General features: G+C 39.5%; 1 protein-coding gene across 2 annotated transcripts in view; it reads right to left on the reverse strand.

The window, feature by feature from the left end:
* Positions 1 to 23025, reverse strand: part of UBTD2 (ubiquitin domain containing 2) — a 73919-nt gene that overhangs the window by 22596 nt on the left and 28298 nt on the right. The window lies entirely within an intron of this gene.

Consider the following 23025-nt stretch of genomic DNA (forward strand, 5'->3'; position numbering starts at 1 on the left):
AGCCAGAAAGCAGGACCTGAGAAATCCTAGAGTGAAAAGACTGCTTTGTGGTGCCCAGAGGGAGAACTGCCAAACCACCATATCCACTAGGAAACTGGATCACAGAAAAGCTTCCTCTAGCATCCTGCTCTGGACTTGAGTCTAGGGAACTGTGCATATCTTTCTCTGACACTCAAATACAGGACCTAATACATAAAGGGATGAGGGGAGAGGGAGTGCTTTACTCTGGAGAAACAAGGACTGGAACAGACAATCCCTGATACTAGGCTACAAGGGCAGCTCCCAGACACGAGGAGAAGAACTACAACATCCTACTCTAGTTTCAGTCCTGGAGGAGAAGAAAAAAAGAGGGTAAGAGTCCACCTTTTGCCTGCTCTAAGCGGCGGCGTAGTTCCTTAGAGAATGTCACAGAGTAGTAGTGCTAGAACAGCTTCTTTGCACCCAGATACTTACCTGGCATATGATCACTGACAGCACACTGACATGTAGAGACATTCTTATCTTATATAGTGCCACAGATAAACTGTTAAACAGCTGAAAGAACGGGTAGAAAGAAAACTACAGTTCGATGGAGTGGTGGGTAAGAGTGTGTGGGAAATAAATGACAGAGAGAGTAGGAAGGAGAAGGTGTGTGTCAAAATTCAATGTTCTACATTTAATTGTAGGAAGAATACTGATTTACAAGAAATTACTCTCAAAATGGTTGGAAAGAATCCCTGAAATTAACCACTCCTTCACTGGCTCAGGGCCAAATGAAATTTGGGCTATTCATCACAGAAATAAAACAAAATGACTTTAGTCCCTAGGCAATCTCTACCGCCCCATACCAGGCCATATTCCCAGATAAGAGGACCAACTGGCACTACAGAGTGTATCTGGTTTGACACTTGGATTAATCCATGCTCTCATCACCCAATCTGGCCACTTTATCTCAAGGCGGCACAACAGTTTCATCCTCTCACCTTCAGAGTGCACCATGCCACTGCCAGCTGTTTTTCTCTTAAAACACTAAGGATTTTGACCCACTGTACTTTTTGGCCCTCTAATTTTTCCTAGCAAAATGTGAGCCAGTTCAATCCTACAAGTGTGTACAACAGAGAAGGGAAACTGTCTATTTAGTAGCAGAGCTGAAATAGAGCCCAAGTCTCCTTATTTAATTAACAAACCTTTACTGAGTGTCCACTAAGGGTAACGCTACAGATGTACAGAGGTTCAAATCAATTGTGAGAAACACAATCTATACTAATGACTTTCCCTGCACCTTCCTCATGATACAGGTAAATGCAGATAGAGCATTATTCCCCAAAAGGTGTTCAGAGTATTTCATCTCCTACTGATTCCACCAAAAAGGTAAAAATTTACTTCCTGCTACATTAACCTTTGTGTGAGTCAGAAACAGTTTAGAGACAACATTCACGATTAGTTTACCGAGAAGACAGGATATCACTGGTAGATACCTATCTGAATAGGTATCTAACTCAATCTTCAAAGAAGATGCCTATTTGAATAAAATTTCATGTCTACTCAAGTAGTTCCAAAGAACTGTCTAATGTTGTACGTATTAAATGTACCAAGAGAAAGTCGGCATAATTCTGTCACTGTGGGAGAATCACAAAGCAAAGGCAAAAACAACAAAACCTCCACAATCTCAGTACTTAAACCAAAGAAGCAGAAAGGCCCTCAAAGAGAGGAATCCAACAAACGACAAGGTTCTGTTGCATAGCACAGGGAACTATATTCAATGTCCACAATGGAAAAGAAACAGAGATGAACCCAACAGAAAAACTATCTCATAATAAAGGCAGAAAATACTTTGGAAAAAGTAAAGCTGCCTTCCTTACATATATGAGAAATTTATTTTACCTGTACCACCCCCATCTGTAGAGGCATAAGAATAAAGTCCCTTAAAAAGGACAGATTATATATTATGTTGCTTAGGGATAATCCATACTCCAAATGCATTTTCAAATCTGTATGACATCAAAAGTTCCAAATTACTTTATACAAAAGTAAGTAAGACAAAATAATGCTTGTGACATGAAGCAAAGCTTACTTTTATTTCTGTCTAGGTCTCTGCTTTCCCCTATATCCCATCATATGTAATAAAGAATATCTACCCATCAAATGTCCACTATAAAAATACTTAAATCTTTTCAACATAAAATACTTTAGTGAAACCCTGAGTATTAAAGAATTTTTACTACAAAACATGAGGTTAAGTTTCATGTTAAATGTGGTTTATTGTCTAAATTATTTTTGTTAAATAAACTGGGAAAAAAATAAAAATTTAGCAAAAGCATTTAAACTATCTTCTTGAAATATTTATCCCCTCATGAAAATATTTAGGGTTGGAGTTCCCATAGTGGCCCAGTGGAAACGAGTCCGACTAGGATCCCTGAGAATGCAGGTTCGATCCCTGGCCTCACTCAGTGGGTTAAGGATCCGGCACTGCCATGAGCTGTGGTGCAGGTCGCAGACACAGCTCGGATCTGGCGTTACTGTGGCTGTGACGTTGGCCAGTGACTACAGCTCGATTCGACCCCTTGCCTGGGAACCTCCATATGCTGCACGTGAGGCCCTAAAAAGACCAAAAAAGAAAGAAAAGAAAATATTTAGGGTTGTTATGAGGATTTAACAAATTCACATTGTACAGCACTTATAATAATGACTGGTATATAATAAAGCCTCGAATAAGTGCTTATTAAATTATAAAAATAAATTTGGAAGTATATATGAAATTTTAAAATCTTTAAACATTTTTGCAAAAATATACAAAGTCTTTTTTCTTTTCATAATTTCTGAACAACCTGACATTCTGAAAACATAGCACAAAGTACCTTCCTTAATTTAAAAAAGAACTGTTTTATGATTGCCAGGTACTTCTTGTACATTTATCAGAGTATATTTTCTAGGAATTTTCTCACCAAACCTTTGATTTTAGGGGATTATCACAAGCCTGTATTTCTGAAAATACTTTTAACACAGAAAGGAGCCTAGCAGCTAAGTAGCTATGTTTGTACCAAGTTAATCATTTAAAAATAAGATGTAAAATAATTAATTTGATTAATTTTATGCACTGAAACTTTTAGATTTATCTGTTTCACACATCTTCTGACTCCTGATACCAAGATAGAGATGCTCAGTATGAATCATGGTATCAGAGAAAAAATACTATGCTTTAACAATAAATTTAAGTACAGGAAACAGTTCTTATTCCCTAAATTTCTGATTCTAAATCTTTAACTTGTAGGCAACCAACCATATTAAGTTGGTTGGAATACACTAAGTTGTATTCCATGGTTTAACATACAAGAAACAGAAGATTAATAAAGAAAGATAATTTTAAAAAATTTTAGGAGTTCCCGTTGTGGCACAGCAGAAGTGAATTCGACTAGGAACCATGAGGTCGAGGATTCGATCCCTGGCCTCCCTCAGTGGGTTAAGGATTCCACGTTGCCGTGACCTGTGGTGTAGGTCGCAGACGTGGCTTGGATCTGGCACTGCTGAGGGCTGTGGCGTAGGCCAGCAGCTGTAGCTCTGATTAGACCCCTGGCCACGGAACCGCCATATGCTACAGATGCAGCCCTAAAAAAAAAAAAGACAAAAAGACAAAAAAAAATTTTAGAAAACATCCTTTCCCCCCCATCAATCCACATTTACTTTCCAGACTTTGCCAAAAACTCAGCTTCTCAGAAGCCTCTTGATCACATTCATCCACTGCTTATCTTTCCTTGTAACCTTTCAACATTTCTTCCCAGGATGTGACAGATATGTTTAACATGTAAAAAACTCAAGAAAGATTTGTTTCTCAGAGCTAATTAGTAACATAATCTTAAAAAAACTTCTTTGGGGCAGTTCCTGTTGTGGCTCAGCGGGTTAAGAACCAACATAGTGCCTGTAAGGATGCAGGTTCGATCCTTAGTCCCACTCAGTGGGTTAAGCATCCAGTGTTACCTCAAGCAGTGGCATAGGTTGCAGATGTGGCTCAGATCCCCTGTTGCTCTGACTGTGGTGTAGACCTGCCTCTGCAGCTCCAGTTCGACACCTAGCCTGGGAACTTCCATATGCCACAGGTGCAGCCTTAAGTTTTTTTTTTTTTTTGGCCATGTGGAAATTCCTGGGCCAGGGATCAAACCCTTGCCATAGCAGCAACCCAAGCTACAATGGTGACAATGCCAGGGAACCTGCTGAGCCACCAGGGAACTCTATCTTAAAATACTCCACAACTGAATGCATTTTGCAACTCATTTTGACATTTTATTAGTTAAAAAACAAAACAAAAAAATCTCCAAAAGTGAAGTATGTTTATAATTGTTTTCTCGCTTTTGGTTTCTCTTTTAAAACTGATTTAATATTGGTGCTCTTCAAATGAAGGAGAAGCCATAATGTATAGGTATGGTTGATATCAAGATACGTATGGTTCAAGAATAGCTTTAACATACTGAAAACTGAAAGCATTAGTTTCCCTAACACAGCAGCCTGAAGGAAACAACTGAATTATTTCAAAAGATCACCATCAAAGGGGAAAATGAGAGTTCATGTGTGGCTCAGCAGGTTAAGGATCCAAAGCTGTCACTGGCAGTTTGGCTTAGGTCACTGTTGAATGCATTCAGTCCCTGGCCTGGGAACTTTTGCGTGCTGTGGGTACAGCCAAAAACCAAAAAAGAAGGGGGAGGAGTGTTGTTTAAAAGAATTCTGAAGACTTTAAAGCGGCAAGGAACAGGATTGGGATACTGCACCCATTTTAACTGGCAGAGCCTTAACGTAATGAAAATGAAAGGGAAATTTTGAAGTTCCTGTTGTGGCTCAGCAGCAACGAACCTGACCAGTATCCATGAGATTGCGGGTTTGATCCCTGGCCCTGCTCAGTGGGTTATAGATCTGGCATGGCCATCAGCTGCAGACAAAAGGGAAATTTTTCTATCACCTCAAGAGCTAAGAACAGATCCTAAAGAACCCTTCAGTAACAGATTGTGCTTGTCTAAAAGGATAGTTGTAAAATACTGTACTTTCATATAAATTTAGAATACACTATATATACACATACGCATATATTTCCTAAAGCAACTGACTGCCAAAATAAAAATAGAGGTTTGGGGGTTAAAATGTCTAAAATAAGAGCATCCACATGCCAAAAGTCAAACCATATCTATATTAGCTCTACCGTCTTGAGAATTTGAAGGGCTCTGAGACAATCTTACTATTTGACAGAAGTCCTGACAATGATAAACGACTTGATCAAGGTCAAAAAGAGCCAATATTAGAATCCAGAAGACTAGATTCAAAGTCCAGAGCCCTCTCTCCATTTTGGCACCCCATGCCTTACCAGTGCTGAGAAGTGTGTTTTCTTGTACATACCAAGTCAATCACGCAGGTTCATTCAACATGTGCTGAGCTATTTTTGTAGTAACACTCATTCATCTTTCACGGGCTTCATTATTACCAATGGAATGTCTCTGGTAGGACACAGGAAAAGCTAACCCAGCAGCACCAGTTCCCCAACTCCACCCAACCTACCACCCGGTTCATTTCTTTGGAGATAACGCTCACCAAAGAAGAATCCTCTAAGGGAAGAGGTAATGCAGTTTTCTGATATCAGCTACAACTTACACAGCACTGAGCATCTACAGCAGACTAGGCACTAAAGATCACATGTATGCATACTCACTTAAGTTAAAGCCACCATTTTTCACACTACAATTTTATAACAGAAATGAAAACTTTGACTATGCGTATATCTTAAAGCTTATAAAAACTAAGCAACGAGAGCATAATTTTAAAGGCATATATGTAAAGTAATGTTGTTTTGGCTACCTTTATTGAGGTCGGAAAAAAATCAACATAATGACCTCATGTTGACTTTCTGGCCCTGTTTCCCAGAGTATAAGTCAACTTACCAATGGCCTGAACATATAAACAGGCAACAAGAAAGCCTAACTGCAACGTAATATTTGAAGATTCATCCAGTAAAAAAAGTCCTTATTAAAAATATTACAAAGAGTTCCCTAGTGGCATAGTGGGTTAAGGATCCAGTGTTGTTACTGCTGTGGCAGGGGTTTGCTCGATGGCTGGGGAACTTCCATTTGCCATAGGCATGGCCAAAAAATGAAATGTTAGAAAAGCATACAATTAACCCCACAAACAAACAAAATAACTTTATTAAGAAGGGTAACAAAGAGTTCCTGTTGTGGCTCAGAGGTAACAAGCCTAACTAGTATCCACAAGGATATAGGTTCCACCCCTGGCCTCACTCAGTGGGCGAAGGATCCAGCGTTGCTATGAGCTGTGGTATAGGTCACAGATGTGGCTCGGATCTGGTGTTGCTGTGACTGTGGTGCAGACTGGCAGCTGCAGCTCTGATTAAACTCCTAGCCTGAGAACTTCCATATGCTGTGGGTGTGGTCCTAAAAAGCAAAAAATAGAAAATAAAAGAGAGAAGGGTAACACAACATAAAATTGGGTCTCAGAATATGGTCACCTAATACCACCACGCACCACACTGTACTTTTTAAGTTATACATTAAACTTTCATATGGTTCATTCTGTGGAGGTGTGGGGGTGGCAGAATGGCTTCATCCAGAGTTGCATTCTTTGGAATGCAGGGACCTTTTCTTCTCTCAATTTATGGGCAGTTTAGGGGAGGGAAGAATACAAGTCAAGGATGTCCACTGTTTCTACTACTATTTAACACTGTATTCAATGTGCTGGTCAGCACGATCAGACAGAACAAAACAGTTAAAAGTGTAAGAACCAGAAAGGAAGAAAACCATCTCTAATTATAGATGTTATGATGGCATGACCGGAAAATACAAGAAAAGCAGTGCTACAAAGAAATGACAAGAGAAATCAATATGGTAGAGGATATAAAACGTTGGCCTTTTTACATAAATAAAACACCCAGCTTGGAGTCTCTTGTGGTGCAGTGGTTGCAGATCTGGTGTTGTCACCGCAGCAGCTTGGGTTGCTGCTGTGGTGCAGGTTCGATTCCTGGCCCAGGGACTTCCACATGCTGTGGGCCTGGTTAAACAAAAAAGAAAATACCCAGCTAGAAGATGAAAAGATCCCGTTTATAATAAAAACATGAAAGACATAATATTTGGAATGCAACATCTCAAGAAAAAAAAATTTTTTTTCATCTTTTTTGGGGTCTTTTTAGGGCAGCACCCTCAGCATATGCAGGTTCCTAGGCTCAGGGTCTAATCAGAACTGTAGCCACCGGCCCACGCCACAGCCACAGCCACACCAGATCCGAGCCACGTCTTTGACCTACACCACAGCTCACGGCAACGATCCTTAACCCACTGAGTGAGGCCAGGGATTGAACCTGCAACCTCAAGATTCCTAGTCAGATTCATTTCTGCTGTGCCATGACAAGAACTCAGGAAAAAAAATTTTAACTCCTAAAAGATACAAGCATAGATTCAAATAACATTTTTAATCACTTGTACTTGGGACTTCAATGTTACAAAGATGTTGATTCTTCCAAAGTTAATACCTACATTTAACATGATTCCAGTGAAAATAATTTTTAGAAAACTTTCTGAAGCTAGATAAGTTGATTTTAAAATATATATAGAAAAACAAACAAGGAGGAACCATTAAGAGAACTCTGAAAAAGAAACACAAGGGGAGTTCCTCTTGTGGCTCAGCAGTAACAAACCCGACTAATATCCATGAGGACATGGGTTCAATCCCTGGCCTTGCTCAGTGGGTTAAGGATCCAGCATTGCTGTGAGCTTCAGTGTGGATCACAGACACGGCTCAGATCCAGCTTTGCTGTGGCTATGGTGTAGGAAGGCAGCTACAACTCCAATTCAACCCCTAGCCTGGGAAATTCCATATGCCGAGGGTGCAGCCCTAAAAAGCAAAAAAAAAAAAAAAAACAAAAAAAACAAACCAAAAACCAAAAAAAACCCCCAAAAAAACAAAAATGAGGGAGCTTGTTCTACAAATATTGAAGCATATTATAAAACCATTGCAATTAAAAGCATGTAAGGCACATAACTAAATCAATAAAACAGAATAAAGCTCAGAAAAAAACTCATACATCTTATGAATATTTAGTATATGATAAAGGCCTTAAACCATTGGGAAAAAAAATGGATTTTTTTTTTTTTGTCTTTTTAAGGCCATACCAGAGGCATACAGTTTCCCAGGCTAGGGGTCCAATTGGCGCTGTAGCCATCAGCCTACCTCACAGCCATAGCAACGAGAGATCTGAGCCGTGTCTGTGACCTACACCACAGCTCATGGCAACGCCATATCTTTAACCCACTGAACAAGGCCAGGGATTGAACCCACGTACTCATGGACACTAGTCGGGGTCGTTAACCGCTGAGCCACTATGGGAACTCTGAAAAATGGATTCTTAAAAAACAATTTTTATGGCCACACCCGCAGCATATGGAAGTTTCCAGGCCAGGATTGAACTTAAGCTGAAGCTGCAACTTATGCCATAGCTGTGGCAACACCAGATCTTTAACCCACCGCACCAGGCTGGGGATCTAATCTGTGCCTCAGGAGCAACCTGAGCCACTGCAAAGACAACATCAGATCAACCCACTGTGTCACAGTGAAAACGCCCCAAAAATGGATATTTTAATAAAAGAGTGTTGGAACTGGATAGCTATTTAGAAAAAGATAAAACTGGAGTTCCCGTCGTGGCGCAGTGGTTAACGAATCCGACTAGGAACCATGAGGTTGCAGGTTCGGTCCCTGGCCTTGCTCAGTGGGTTGACAATCTGGCGTTGCCGTGAGCTGTGGTGTAGGTTGCAGACGCGGCTCAGATCCCGCGTTGCTGTGGCTCTGGCGTAGGCTGGTGGCTGCAGCTCCGATTCGACCCCTAGCCTGGGAACCTCCATATGCCACGGGAGCGGCCCAAAGAAATAGCAAAAAGACAAAAAAAAAAAAAAAAGAAAAAGATAAAACTGGGTCAATACTTTAAACTACACAGCAGAATAAACTCCATATGAATCTAAGATCTACATGTAAAAACCAAAACAAGTACTAGGAGAAAACATAGATAAGTTTTTCTTATAACCTAGAAATAGTGAATGCTCTTCCAGAAGCCATGAAAGAAGACTGATAAATTTAATCTTATATACATTTCTGTATGGGGGCAGGAAAAGTCAAAAAACAAATGACAAGGAGTTCCAGCTATGGCGCAGCAGGTTAAGGATCCGGCGTTGTCTCTGCAGCAGCTTGGGTCAGATCCCCAGCCTGGTGTAGTGGGTTAAGAATCCAGTATTGCAGCAGCTGTGATGTACTTCAAAGCTGTGGCTCAGATTCAGTCCCTGGCCTGCTAACTTCCATACGCCGCAGGTGCAGTCAAGAAAAAAAAAAAAAAACCTTGAGAAAATATTTACAACTTTGTATCATAAGGGGTTGATTTCCTTCATACTAAAAACTCTTAAAAATGAAAAAGAAAAAAAGCAAAAAATCTGTGACAGAAAAATGGCAACAGATGTGAACATATAGCTCAAAGGGAAAAAAGGAAATGACATGGAAAAATTTCTAACCCCAGTCATAAGAGAAGCCAAGTGAAAACTACACATTTCTTCAGCTCCTAGCTATGCAATAATCTAGGACACACTATGCTAGTGAGTTGTACAGAAATAGACACTCTCCTACCTTTGTGATAGGAGTATACCACCCCATAAAACTATCATCTAAAGGATTCCAGGGTGGAGAGGAAATCTGGTAACATATAATAAAATCAGTTATTCATTCACCCACTGACCCGATAATCCCAGTTTGGGGATTCTTACTTTTCAAGATATACTTCCATAAATATGAAATATAAAAAGTTACTTCCTGCAGCTTTATTTGTATTGAAACAATCTAATGGATGTATTGTGGTATAATGCAACTGTAAAAAATAAGGACAAGGTCTATGAATTCAAATGGAGAGATTTCTGAATATATAAGTAAAATAATAGCAAGATATAGAACAGTATACACTGTACATATACAGCAGTACACCTTATTTAGGAAATATCTATATGCATTTATGTGTGTGTATATAAATATATACACACACACTTAAAAAACAAAAAGCGCACACTTGAAAGGCTAAACCAACACTAATGACAATGGTTCCTGTGGAGTAGAAGGGACAGAGATAGGAGCAAGACTTCTGAGTATAACTTTTTTGTTGTTGATTTTTTTTCTGGTCTCTTTAGGGCCACACCCATGACATATGGAAGTTCCCACGTCAAATCAGAGCTACAGCAGCCTGCCTATGCCACAGCAAGGCAGCAGCACAGAACACGGGATCCAAGCCTCTTGGGACCTACACCACAGCTCGCAGCAATGCCAGATCTTTAACCTACTGAATGAGGCCAGGGATTGAAGCACGTCCTCATGGATACTAGTTGGGTTCATAACCACCTAAGCCACAACAGGAACTCCTGAGTATAGCTTTTTATATAGATTGGACTTTTGAAAAATTTTAAGTATTTTACATGTTTAAAACAAAATCAAGCCAAAAAAGGAAGACGTAAACCAAAAAATTGAATATAGAAATTAATCTAACTATATATCAAGTATTAAAATAACCATAAAATGATTTCAAGTTAATTTTGAACATGATACTCTGACTATATATCTTCAGTGTGATAAATTCTAAGGAACAAAAAACATACTACAAAGACATCTTAAAACTTTATTCTTTTTTTTTTTTTTTTTGGTCTTTTTGCCATTTCTTGGGCCGCTCCAACAGCATATGGAGGTTCCCAGGCTAGGGGTCTAATCGGAGCTGCAGCTGCCAGCCTACGCCAGAGCCACAGCAACGCAGGATCCGAGCCGCGTCTGCAACCTACACCACAGCTCACGGCAACGCCGGATCGTTAACCCACTGAGCAAGGCCAGGGACCGAACCCGCAACCTCATGGTTCCTAGTCGGATTCGTTAACCACTGCGCCACGACGGGAACTCCTAAAACTTTATTCTGCTTATTAAAATACTAAGAATTTACAGAGAATACCAAATTACTCTAATTCTAACACATTTACTCTTTACTGTAGAATAAAGCAAATAAGGAACTATATTTTTATCACTGGAAACCACAATTTTTTTTGCTTTTTTTTTTTTTTAGAGCTGCACCCATGGCATATGGAGGTTCCCAGGTTAGGGGTCCAATCAGAGCTACACCTGCCGGCCTACACCACAGCCACAACAACAAAGGATCCAAGCCGCATCTTCGACCTACGCCACAGCTCACAGCAATGCCAGATCCTTAACCCACTGAGCAAGGCCAGGTATCGAACCCGAAGCCTTACAGTTCCTAGTTGGATTCATTTCTGCTGTGCCATGACGGGAACTCTGAAACCACAATTTTTTATAAAAGAGAAAAAGAAACAAATATAAAATATATAAAATTAAAGACATGAAAAAACTTAGGTTAATTCTGAATTGGGTATCAATAGGAACAAACGATTTAAAGATAAAAAGTATTTTATAGCTCTGTTGACTAAAACATCTTAAAAACAATAATAACCCAGTAGCAATGAGCATACCTAGCTCCCAGATCTTAGCTGTTTAGTGATGGGTTTTTGCTTTTTTTTTTGGCCGTGCCCTTGGCATACAGAAGTTTCCTGGCCAGGGAGTGAACCACACCACAGTAGTAACCAGAGCCGCTGCAGTGACAATGCCGGATTCTTAATCGAGTGGGCCGCTAGAACACCTCCCACCCCAGATCTTAGTTTTAAACATTTTGCTCCACTAAAAAGTCCTAGGGCTATTTGGAGAAATGGCTACAACCAGAGCTGGGAAATTGAGAGCAAGACTGAGACATTTGATTGTGCCAAGAGAGCAAGAAAGTACTCAAAACACTAATGATAGAGATGACTTCAAAGGCACAAAGGAGACAGTTTGAAGGAGACACCTGCATCAACTTTAGAACCGCAAAAATAATGACTGAAGTGGACTTTAAAATATTAAATAAATAAAAATTCATAAATCCCAACTAATATTAAAAGGGAAAAATGAGAGAAGAAAGGCTCTTTACAGAAGAATGCTGGTAATAAAAGAAGAGAAGAGGGAGTTCCCTTTGTAGCTCAGTGGTTAACAAACCCCACTAGGATCCAGGAGGATGCAGGTTTGATCCCTGGCTTCATTCAGTGGGTTAAGGATCTGGTGTTGCCGTGAGATGTGTGCTGTAGGTCCCAGACACAGCTCGGATCCCGAGTTGCTCTGGCTGTGCCGTAGACTGGCAGCCGTAGCTCAGATTGGACCCCGAGCCCAGGAGCCTCCATACGCCGAGAGTATGGCCCAAAAAAGAAAAAAAAAAGAAAAAAAGAAGAAAAGAATGACATGTTAAAAAGAACAAACCCATAACTAATTTGGGTAAGGATTATCAACAGATATACTAAACATCATAGGTAACTGGATGAGCAAGGTGTCAGAGGATCACCCCCAATACTGGGAACTGCTAAAGAAAATTACACTGTAGATACATTACCTTAACCAAGTGACCAAACTTAGCCTCTCGAAGTTCTGCAATATGAAGTATACAAAACAAAGATGAAGTGAGCTTTTTTTTTGCGGGGGGGAGCCCTATCCATGGCATGTGCAAGTTCCCAGGCCAGGGAATGAAACCATACCACAGCAGTGAAAATGCTGGATCCTTAACCGGCTGAGCTGCAAGAAAACTCCAAAGATGAAGTTCTTATTCAAAATGCTTAACTTGAATCTAACTGAACTTCTAAACCTAACTTCTCATTTAAAAGAAACACAAAGAATGAAGGAAGAAGGAAAAAGTTAAATCATCAGACATTGCCAAATATCCCCTGTAGGGCAAAACTGTTCTGAGTTGAGAACCACTGGTCTACACTAAATGAGGCAAAACATGAGCTTTGATTGGAACCTGCTATGGAAAAAAGTTATGAAAGACATTTTTGGGGCAACTAGATAAATCTGAGTAAGATTACATAATAGATGTCATTAAGAAATTACTTTAAATTTTTCTTAGGTATGTTAACGGTATTGTAATGACACAGGAAAATAGTCCTTCATAAAGGAAAGGCAAGCTGAAATTCTGAGGAATAAAGTATTATGATGCCTACAACTTTCAACTGTTTCAGCTGTTAAACTGGGGAGTGAGAATGTCTACATATTAACACTCACACACATACACATAAGAGAGAAAAATGTGAAGAAAGAAAAATTTTATCTACTAAATTTACATGCGGAGTATATGTGTGTTCATGGTACTATTGTTTCATGTTTGAATACTTTTACAATAAAGATTCAGGGGAAAAAATCCAAACCCTGAAAAGCCGAAAGACACAAATACAATATTTTAGGTACTTCAGTTCTGACCCTGACATCGAACTCTTTTGGATACTCGCCATTGTGTTTACTCAACTGCTGAAGACCCCTATAATGGACTTTAATAAAGGATAAAAGAATTATACTTTTAAGATACCAAGCATATTATTCAGAAGCTGAATCCTTGCTACTCACATTCCCAGGTTCAGAGTTCTATTTAGGTATGGCTTTTAGGTACATGCCTAATCCTCTTCTATATTCCCATGTCCAGATTCCAATGCCTATCCTGGAGCACTGAAGCTGGCTGGGATCATCTACAATTTAGAAGATGATTTAACTACTTAGAACCCAACAACTGAAGGGAGAGCTGGAAAACTCAAAGGGTCAAAACAAAAGCAGCTGCAGTATTGAACAGTTATCACTTAAATCCTCAAATACGGGCTAGTGAATACAAAGTATGCTCTATGACCATAAGGAAATTAAGTTAGAAATCAATAACATAAGGATACCTGGAAAAATTCTCTAATAACCAGAATTTTTATTTATTTATTTTTTTTTGTCTTTTTGCTATTTCTTGGGCCGCTCCCGCGGCATATGGAGGTTCCCAGGCTAGGGGTCCAATCGGAGCTGTAGTCTCCCGCCTACGCCAGAGCCACAGCAACCCGGGGTCCGAGCCGCGTCTGCGACCTACACCACAGCTCACAGCAACGCCGGATCGTTAACCCACTGAGCAAGCGCAGGGACCGAATCCGCAACCTCATGGTTCCTAGTCGGATTCGTTAACCACTGCGCCACGACGGGAACTCCTAATAACCAGAAATTTAACATTACTTATTTAGGTCATGGGTCAAAGGGAAATTTAAAAATAATTTGAATGGAATGAAAGTGAAAATACATCAAAACTTCACGATGCTGCAAAAAAAACAAAAAACACTGCTTAGACAAAAACTTACAGTATTAAAATACTTCTATTAGAAAAGTCTCAAATCAATAATGTAGGCACTCTTCACTCAGGGGGATGCCAGCACCTTTGCTCTTTAGGGTGTGTATTACTTCTTCGCTTCTGACTTAAATAAACTACTTCTCTGTGTGCTCTTCCCCCCTCAATAATGTAGGCTTCCACAAATTAAGCAAATTAAACACAAAGTAACCTTAAGGAAGAAAAAGCAGAAACCAAAGAAACTGAAAACATTAAAATATAGAAAAGTAACAAAAGCAAAAGCTGATTCTTTTAAAATATAAATAAACTGATAAATCTCTACCTAGACTGACCAAGGAAAAAGGAGACAAAAATTACCAATATCAGGCATGAAAGAGATGGTATCACTAGACTCAGTAGACATTAAAGGGATAACAAAGGAATATCCACTCATGAAGAAAAGGATAGCTCATGACTACCTCTGTATATATTAGCTGTCTATATACTAAAGATATCGCATTCATCTTTAAAAACTCCCCAACAAAGAAAACATCAGGTCCAAAAAAAACCAAAAAACCGAAAAAACAAAAGTTGTTTTGGAGTTCCCATTGTGGTACAGCAGAAATGATTCCAACTAGTAACCATGAGGTTGCAGGTTCAATCACTGGCCTTACTCAGTGGCTTAAGGATCTTGTGTTGCTGTGAGCTATGGTGTAGGTCGAAGAAGCAGCTCGGTTCCTGTGTTGCTATGGCTGTGACACAGGCTGGCAGGCAGCTGTAGCACCCATTCGACCCCTAGCCTGGGAACCTCCATGTGCTGTGGGTGCAGCCCTAAAAAGCAACAAAACAAAAACAAAAAAAAGGACAAAACTTTCCTTAAAAAAGACACATGCACTCGCATGTTCATTGTAGCACTATTCACAATAGCCAAGACATGGAAACAACCCAAATGTCCATCGACAGATGATTGGATTAGGAAGATGTGGTAGCTATACACAATGGAATACTACTCAGCCATAAAAAAAACAAAAGAATGCCATTTGCAGCAACATGGATGCAACCAGAGACTCTCATACTGAGTGAAGTAAGTCAGAAAGAGAAAGACAAATACCACGTGATATTGCATATCTGAAATCTAACATAGGGCACAAATGAACCTTTCCACAAAAAAGAAAATCATGAAATGGGAAAGGAGACTTGTGGTTGCCAAGGGGGAGAGGGAGTGGGGTGGATTGGTATCTTGAGGTTAATGGATGCAAACTATTGCCTTTGGAATGGATTAGCAAAGAGATCCTGCTATGCAGCACTGGGAACTATGTCTAGTCATTTATGATGGAGCATGATAATGTGAGAAAATAGAATGTGTACATGTATGTGTAACTGGGTCACCATGCTGTACAGTAGAAAAAAAATTGTATTGGGGAAATAATTCAAAAAAATTAAATTAAAAACAAAAAACCCTCCCAAATAGCTCCTCTAGAGCGTGACTGCAATAAAAAACAAAGAAAGAAATAAAACTCCAGGTCCAAATGGTTTCATTACTGAATTCTATCAACATAAGGAAGAGATACTAATAATTCACAATCACTTTCAGAAAAAAGAGAAGGGAACACTCTAATTTAACTTACAAAGCCACAACTGCACTGATAACAAAACCAGACAAATGTAAGAAATCTAATAACAAATACACCTCGTAAACACAGATGCAGAGATGACATAAAGACCTTATCAGTCTTATAAGGGCTGAAAGAATTCATCACCTATATACATGTACCACAGGAAATACTAAAAGTCCTTTGGGCAGAAATAAAATGATAGAAGACAGAAATCTGAATCTACATACAGGAATGGGGAACATTACAAATGGATGACTAGGAGTTCCCCTTGTGATGCAGTGGAAACGAACCCGACTAGTATCTGTAAGGAGGCGGGTTTGATCCCCCTGCCCTCACTCAGTGGGTTGGGGATCTGGCATTGCCACAAGCTGTGGTGTAGGTTGTAGACACAGCTCGGATGCTACACTGCTGTGGCTGTGGTGCAGGCCAGCAGCTATAGCTCCAATTGGACCCCCAGCCTGGGAACTTCCATGTGCCATGAGTGTGGCCCTAAAAAAAAAAAAAGCAAAAAAAGAAATGGAAAACTACATGGATAAATATAAAAGACATTTAAAATTATTATTCACAAGGCAATCCGACTAGGAACCATAAGGTTGTGGGTTTGATTCCTGGCCTTGCTCAGTGGGTTAAGGATCCGGTGTTGCCATGAGCTGTGGTGTAGGTTGCACACACAGCTCGGATCCGATGTTGCTTCAGCTGTGGTATAGACTGGCAGCTGTAGCTCCTATTTGACCTCTAGTCTGGGAACTTTCATATGCCGCAGGTGCAACCCTAAAAAGCAAAAAGAGTAAAAAAATATTATTCACATTTCCTTTAAAAATAACTGAGTGATATCATCGGAAAAGGCAGAGTAAGGACTTCCAAAAATCTCCTCCAAAAATGCAATGAGAACATTGGCAAAAACTGTCAAAACAAACTTCTTCAGTACTCTGGAAATTAACCAAAGTCCTGCAACAATCCAGGGAGCATTTACTCTTTCTTTCTTTCTTTTTTTTTTGTCTTTTTGCTATTTCTTGGGCCGCTCCCGCGGCATGTGGAGGTTCCCAGGCTAAGGGTCCAATCGGAGATGTAGCCACGAGCCTACACCAGAGCCACAGCAACTCGGGATCTGAGCCACATCTGGGACCTACACCACAGCTCACGGCAATGCTGGATTGTGAACCCACTGAGCAAGGGCAGGGACCGAACCCGCAACCTCATGGTTCCTAGTCGGATTTGTTAATCACTGTGCCAAGACAGGAACTCCTACTCTTTCCTTTCTTATTTAAAAAAAAAAAAAAAAAGTCAAATTTTGGTAAAAACTGCATATGGTGTTTCAGCATGCCCTGGACACATTCCCCTCTCCCCAGCTCCAGGGTAGCCTTAAAAACCAACAGAAAGCAATCACAATGAAAGCCACCAGACCAGTGGCCACAGGAGAGGCCAAAATAGGGTTGGTACTATTTAAAGTCCCATTTGCAGAGAACTGTTATTTTTTTGCCTATCTAAAAGTCCTTTGGAAAATACTACTCATCAGGCTTGTCCTTATTTGACCTGAGTTAGAGATAATCCAGTTATGAAATACCCTTTTCCTTGGGGGCATTTATCAAAAACAATCAGCAGCAATTGTTATACCTGCATGAGGCAGTGAAAAATTTGGAATAAGAAGCTAATCAAAGCTGGGGGAAGAGTTCCCATGATGGTTCAGCGGAAACGAATCTGACTAGTATCCATGAAGAAATAGGTTCAATCCCTGGCCTCACTCAGTGGGTTAAGGATCCAGCATTGCAGTGAGCGGTGGTGTGGCTGCAGACACAGCTTGGATGTGGCGTTGCTGTGGCTGTGGCACAGGCCAGTGGCTATAGCTCCAATTCAACCCCTAGCCTGGGAACTTCCATATGCCATAGGCAAGGCCCTAAAAAGACAAAAAAAAAAAAAAAAAAGCTGGGGGATAAGACGTCCAGAAAAACTGACATCATTTTTGGGAACCTAAAAAGCTACAAAATGCATACAACTGTTTACACACAAGGCTGTACAAGTGTTCAGAAAAGCCCAGAGAAGGTCTTAAGTTCTCACTTCTGATGGATATTCAGGCTCTTTGCACCCAGGAAGTAAGAGCTGAGGCAGAGGAGGAAACTGCCTGAGTTTTGAAGGTAAGCTCTAATATGAACACAGAGCCACTCAGTGAAGAATAGGAGACTTACTGGTCCTAGGCTGTTAAGGAATCTGTCCAATCATTAGCTCACCACTAAGCTAATTAAGCAGAGATTTCGATGGCCATACCTAACAAAGAATACAAATTTTACAAGAAGAAATTCAAGATAGTCAGTACACAAAAAAAGCAAGAACAATAACAAATCTTGAGGGAGTAGGAAGAATCTGATTTCCAGGATTCCATATAGTAAACTTCCAGTTTTCAACAAAAACTATAAGGCATGCAAACAAACAAGAAAATGTGGCCCAAACATAGTGGAGAAAGCAGATAATACTATCATTAAGGAAGACATTGGCCTTACTAGGCAAAGATTTTATTTATATCAGGTATTTTAAATATATTCAAAGAACTATACAAAATCATGTGTAAAGAACTAAAACAATGAGAATTAAGTCTCAATAAAAAGAAACTTTTTTAAAAATTATGGAATTGAAAAGTAGTAACAGGAGTTCCTGTTGTGGCTCAGTAGTAACAAACTCATCTAGTATCCGTGAAGGTGCAGGTTCAATACCTAGCCTCACTCAGTGGGTTAAGGATCTGGTCTTGCCTTGAGCTGTGGTGTAGGTTGTAGATACAGCTTGGATCCCATGCTGCTGTGGCTGTGGCATAGGCTGGCAGCTGCAGCTCCAATTCCACCCCTAGCCTGGGAACTTCCAAATGCCATGGGTACAGCCCTGAAAGACAAAAAGAAAAAAAAAGTACAGAAACAAATGAAAAATTAACTAGAGACTTAAGAGTATATTTGAGCAGACAGAAGAATTAGTGAACATAGTCAACTGAGATGACCCAGTCTGAAGAACATAAAAGAAAAAAACAAATGAGGAGTTCCCATTGTGGCTCAGCAGCAATGAACCCAACTAGTATCCATGAGGACACAGGTTTGATTCCGGGCCTCACTCAATGGATTAAGGATCCGGCATTGCTGTGAGCTGCGGGGTAGGCTGGCAACTGCAGTTCCAATTTGACCCCTAGACTGGGAACTTCCATGTGCCACAGATGGAGCCCTAAAAAGCAAAAAACAAACAAACAAACAAACAAATCCCACAAATGAAAGAAAATGAACATTAGCCTCAAGAAATCCTGATGTGGGACACCATCAAGATTATAAATACAGGAGTTCCCTTGTGTCGTAGCAGGTTAAGGACCTGGTGTCACTGCAGCAGTTCAAGTTGCTGCTGTGGCATGGGTTTGATCCCTGGCCCAGGAACTTTCACAAGTCACAACTGCAGCTAAAAAAAAAAAAAAAAAAAAGATTACCAATATATACTTAATAGGAGTCTTAGTGGGAAGGAGAGAAAGGAGTAGAAAAAACATTGGGGGAGTTCCCGTCGTGGCAAAGTGGTTAACGAATCCGACTAGGAACCATGAGGTTGCGGGTTCGGTCCCTGCCCTTGCTCAGTGGGTTGACGATCTGGCGTTGCCGTGAGCTGTGGTGTAGGTCGCAGACGCGGCTCGGATCCCGCATTGCTGTGGCTCTGGCGTAGGCTGGCAGCTACAGCTCCGATCAGGCCCCTAGCCTGGGAACCTCCATATGCCACAGGAGCGGCCCAAGAAATAGCAAAACGACAAAAAAAAAAAAAAAGAAAAGAAAAAACATTGGAAGAAATAATGGCTGAAAACTCATATTCAATGAAAAACATCAATCTGTACAGGCAACAAGTTCAACAAACTCAGAGATCGCCACCTAGACACGTGATAACCAACCTGTCAAAAGTCAGATGTAAAGACTCTAGAAAGAATGAGAACCATCACATACCAGGCATCCTCAATAAGTTTAACACCTCAATAAGTTTAAACTTATCATCAAAAGCCATGGAGGACCAAAATCAGTGGGACCACATACTCAAAGTAATGAAAGGAATAGTGTGTCAACTAAGAATTATACATCTAGAAAAAAGCATCCCTTGAAAATTAAAGAGAAAGTAAAACATTCCCAGATAAACATTAATTGAAAGGATCTGTCAGCAGTAGACCAGCTCTGCCAAAAATACTATAGAGAGTCTTCAGGCTGAAATAAATGATACTAGACAGTAACTTGAATACACATGAACAAAGACCATCAGTAACATTACACAGGTCAATATAAAAGACACCATACATGTATTTTTGCTTTGTAACTCTTTGTTTCCTATTTGATTTTAAAGACAGCTGCATTAAAAATAATTAAAAATGTGCATTGACTTTTATGTGGAATTAAAATATGACAGAGGAAGTTCCTGCTGTGGCTCAGCAGTAACACACCCAACTAGTATCTATGAGGATATGGGTTTGATCCCTGGCCTCCCTCAGTGGTAATGAACTCAACTAGTATCCATGAGAATGTGGGTTCAATCAGTGGCTTTGCTCAGTGGGTTGAAGATCCAGTATTATCATGAGCTCTGGTGTAGGTCACAGACATGACTAGGATCCCGCATTGCTATGGCTGTGGCGCAGGCTAGCAGGTACAGCTCAATTCGATCCCTAGCCTGGGAACATCCACATGCCATGGGTGTGGCCCTAAAAAGACAAAATAAATTAAAAAAAATAAATATTTGTGTTGATAGGCATACAATGTTTAAAGATATAATTTGTATATACCAATAAGAGCCCAAAGGATGAAGGAGGGGACAGAGCTGTATTAGTTTTTACATACTACAGAAATTAGTTGTTTAATGTTATAAATTAAGATATTAATTATAATTCCCAGAGCAACCACTAGGAAAATGACTCAAAAATACGTAGTTAAAAAAGAAAAGGAATTAAAATGATACACTAGAAAATATCTGTTAAACATTAAGAGACAGCACTAATAGAGGAATGGAAGAAAAAAAGGAATAATACATATAGCAAGAAACCAGCAAAATGTCAGGCATAAATCCTATCTTACTAGCAATTATAAGAAATATAAATATTAAGCATTCTAATCAAAATGTTGACATTTGCAGAATGGACCAAAAAAAAAAAAAAACCAACTACATGCTGTTTACAAGAGAGACACTTTAGATTGAAAAGCACACTTAGGGTGAAAGCAAAAGAATAAAAAAGATATACCATGCAAGCAGTCATCAAAAATAGAGGGTCTATATTTATATCAGATGAAATAGACTTTAAGACAAAAATTTTTTACTAGAGAAAAGGACATTTATAATAAATGGGTCAATTCATCAGGAAGATATAACAATCACACACATATATGCACCTAACAACAAAGCCCCAGAATACATGAAGGAAATATTGACAGAATGAAAGGGAGAAATATTTCTACAATAATACTTATAAGACCAGACACTATAAAACTCTTAGAGGAAAACATAGACAACTTTCTGACATAAACAACAGCAACATCTTTTCAGATCCACCTCTTAGAGTAATGACAGTAAAAACAAAAATAAACAAATGGGATCTAATTAAAAGTTTCTGCACAGCAAAGGAAACCCTAAACAAAACGAAAAGACAACCCACAGAACGGGAGAAAATCTTTGCAACTGACAAGGGATTCATCTCCAAAATTTATAAACACCTTCTGCAGCTCAATACCAAAAAAAAAAAAAACCAACCAATAAATGGGCAGAAGATTTAAACAGAAGATTCTCCAAAGAAGACACACAGATGGCCAAAAAACACATGAAAAGATGTTCAATATCACTCCTTATTAGAGAAATGCAAATCAAAACTCTGAGGTACCACCTTACATCAGCCAGAATGGCCATCATCAAAAAGTCTACAAACAGTAAGTGCTGGAGAGGGTGTGGAGAAAAAGGAACCCTATTACACTGTTGGTGGGATTGTAAATTGGTGCAACCATGGTGGAAAACAGTACGGAAATGCCTCAGAAAACTAAAAATAGAACTACCATTTGACCCAGCTATCCCACTCCTGGGCATCTATCCAGAGAAAACCATGACTCGCAAAGAGTCACTGCAGCACTATTTTCAATATCTAAGACATTGGAAACAACCTAAATGTCCATCAACTCAGCAGTGGATAAAGAAGATGTGATACATATACACAATGGAATATTACTCGGCCATTAAAAGGAACAAAATACTGGCATTTTTAGCAACATGGATGGATCTAGAAATTATCCTGCTAAGTGAAGTCAGCCATACAATGAGACACCAACAACAAACGCTTTCACTGACATGTGGAATCTGAAAAAAGGACAGAATGAACTTCTTTGCAGAACAGACACTGACTCACAGACTTTAAAAAACTTATGGTCTCCAAAGGAGACAGTTTGGGGGGTGAGGGGATGCGCTGGGGTTGTGGGATAGAAATCCTATAAAATTGGACTGTGATGATCATTGTACAACCACAAATGTAATAAATTCATTGAGTAAAGGGGAAAAAAAAGAAACTTCAGGGAAATAAAATGGGAACTTGGTGATTATGTTACCAAAAACAAACAAACAAACAAAAAAACCTTAGAAAGGTCAATACTCCATTTTTAATAATAGGTAGAATGTCTAGAAAAAATATCAACACAGAAACAGAGGACTTAAACAATATAAACCCATTAAAACTAATATACAGATATACAGTTGACCCCTGAGCAACATGGGTTTCAATTGCTCAAGTCCACTTATATGCAGATACTTTTCAATGGTAAATGCTACTGTACTACATAGCCTGTGGTTGGTTGAATCCACAGATTAACCTGTGCATTGTTCAGGGTCTGTGTATATAGAATACTTCATCCGGACTAATAAATCAGGCCACAAGACAAGTCTCAAAAAACTAAACCATACAATGTGTCTTCTCAGACCATAATGGAATAAAGCTAGGAATTAATAACAGAAAGAAATCTGCAAAATTCACAAATATATGGAAATTAAACAACACACTCTTATACAACCAAAGGACCAAAAAAGAAATCAAAAAGAAAATGGGAAACTACAGTAAGACAAATGAAAACAAAACCATAACATGCAAATATTCTTGGGATGAAGTAAAAGCAGGGCTTAGAATGAAATTTGGAACTATAACTATCTACATTAAAAAAGAGGAGTTTTTGCTGTGGCTCAGTGGGTTAAGGACTGACACTGTCT

Source organism: Phacochoerus africanus, chromosome 1 (genome assembly GCF_016906955.1).
Source record: "Phacochoerus africanus isolate WHEZ1 chromosome 1, ROS_Pafr_v1, whole genome shotgun sequence".
In the NCBI taxonomy this organism is placed as follows: Eukaryota; Metazoa; Chordata; class Mammalia; order Artiodactyla; family Suidae; genus Phacochoerus; species Phacochoerus africanus.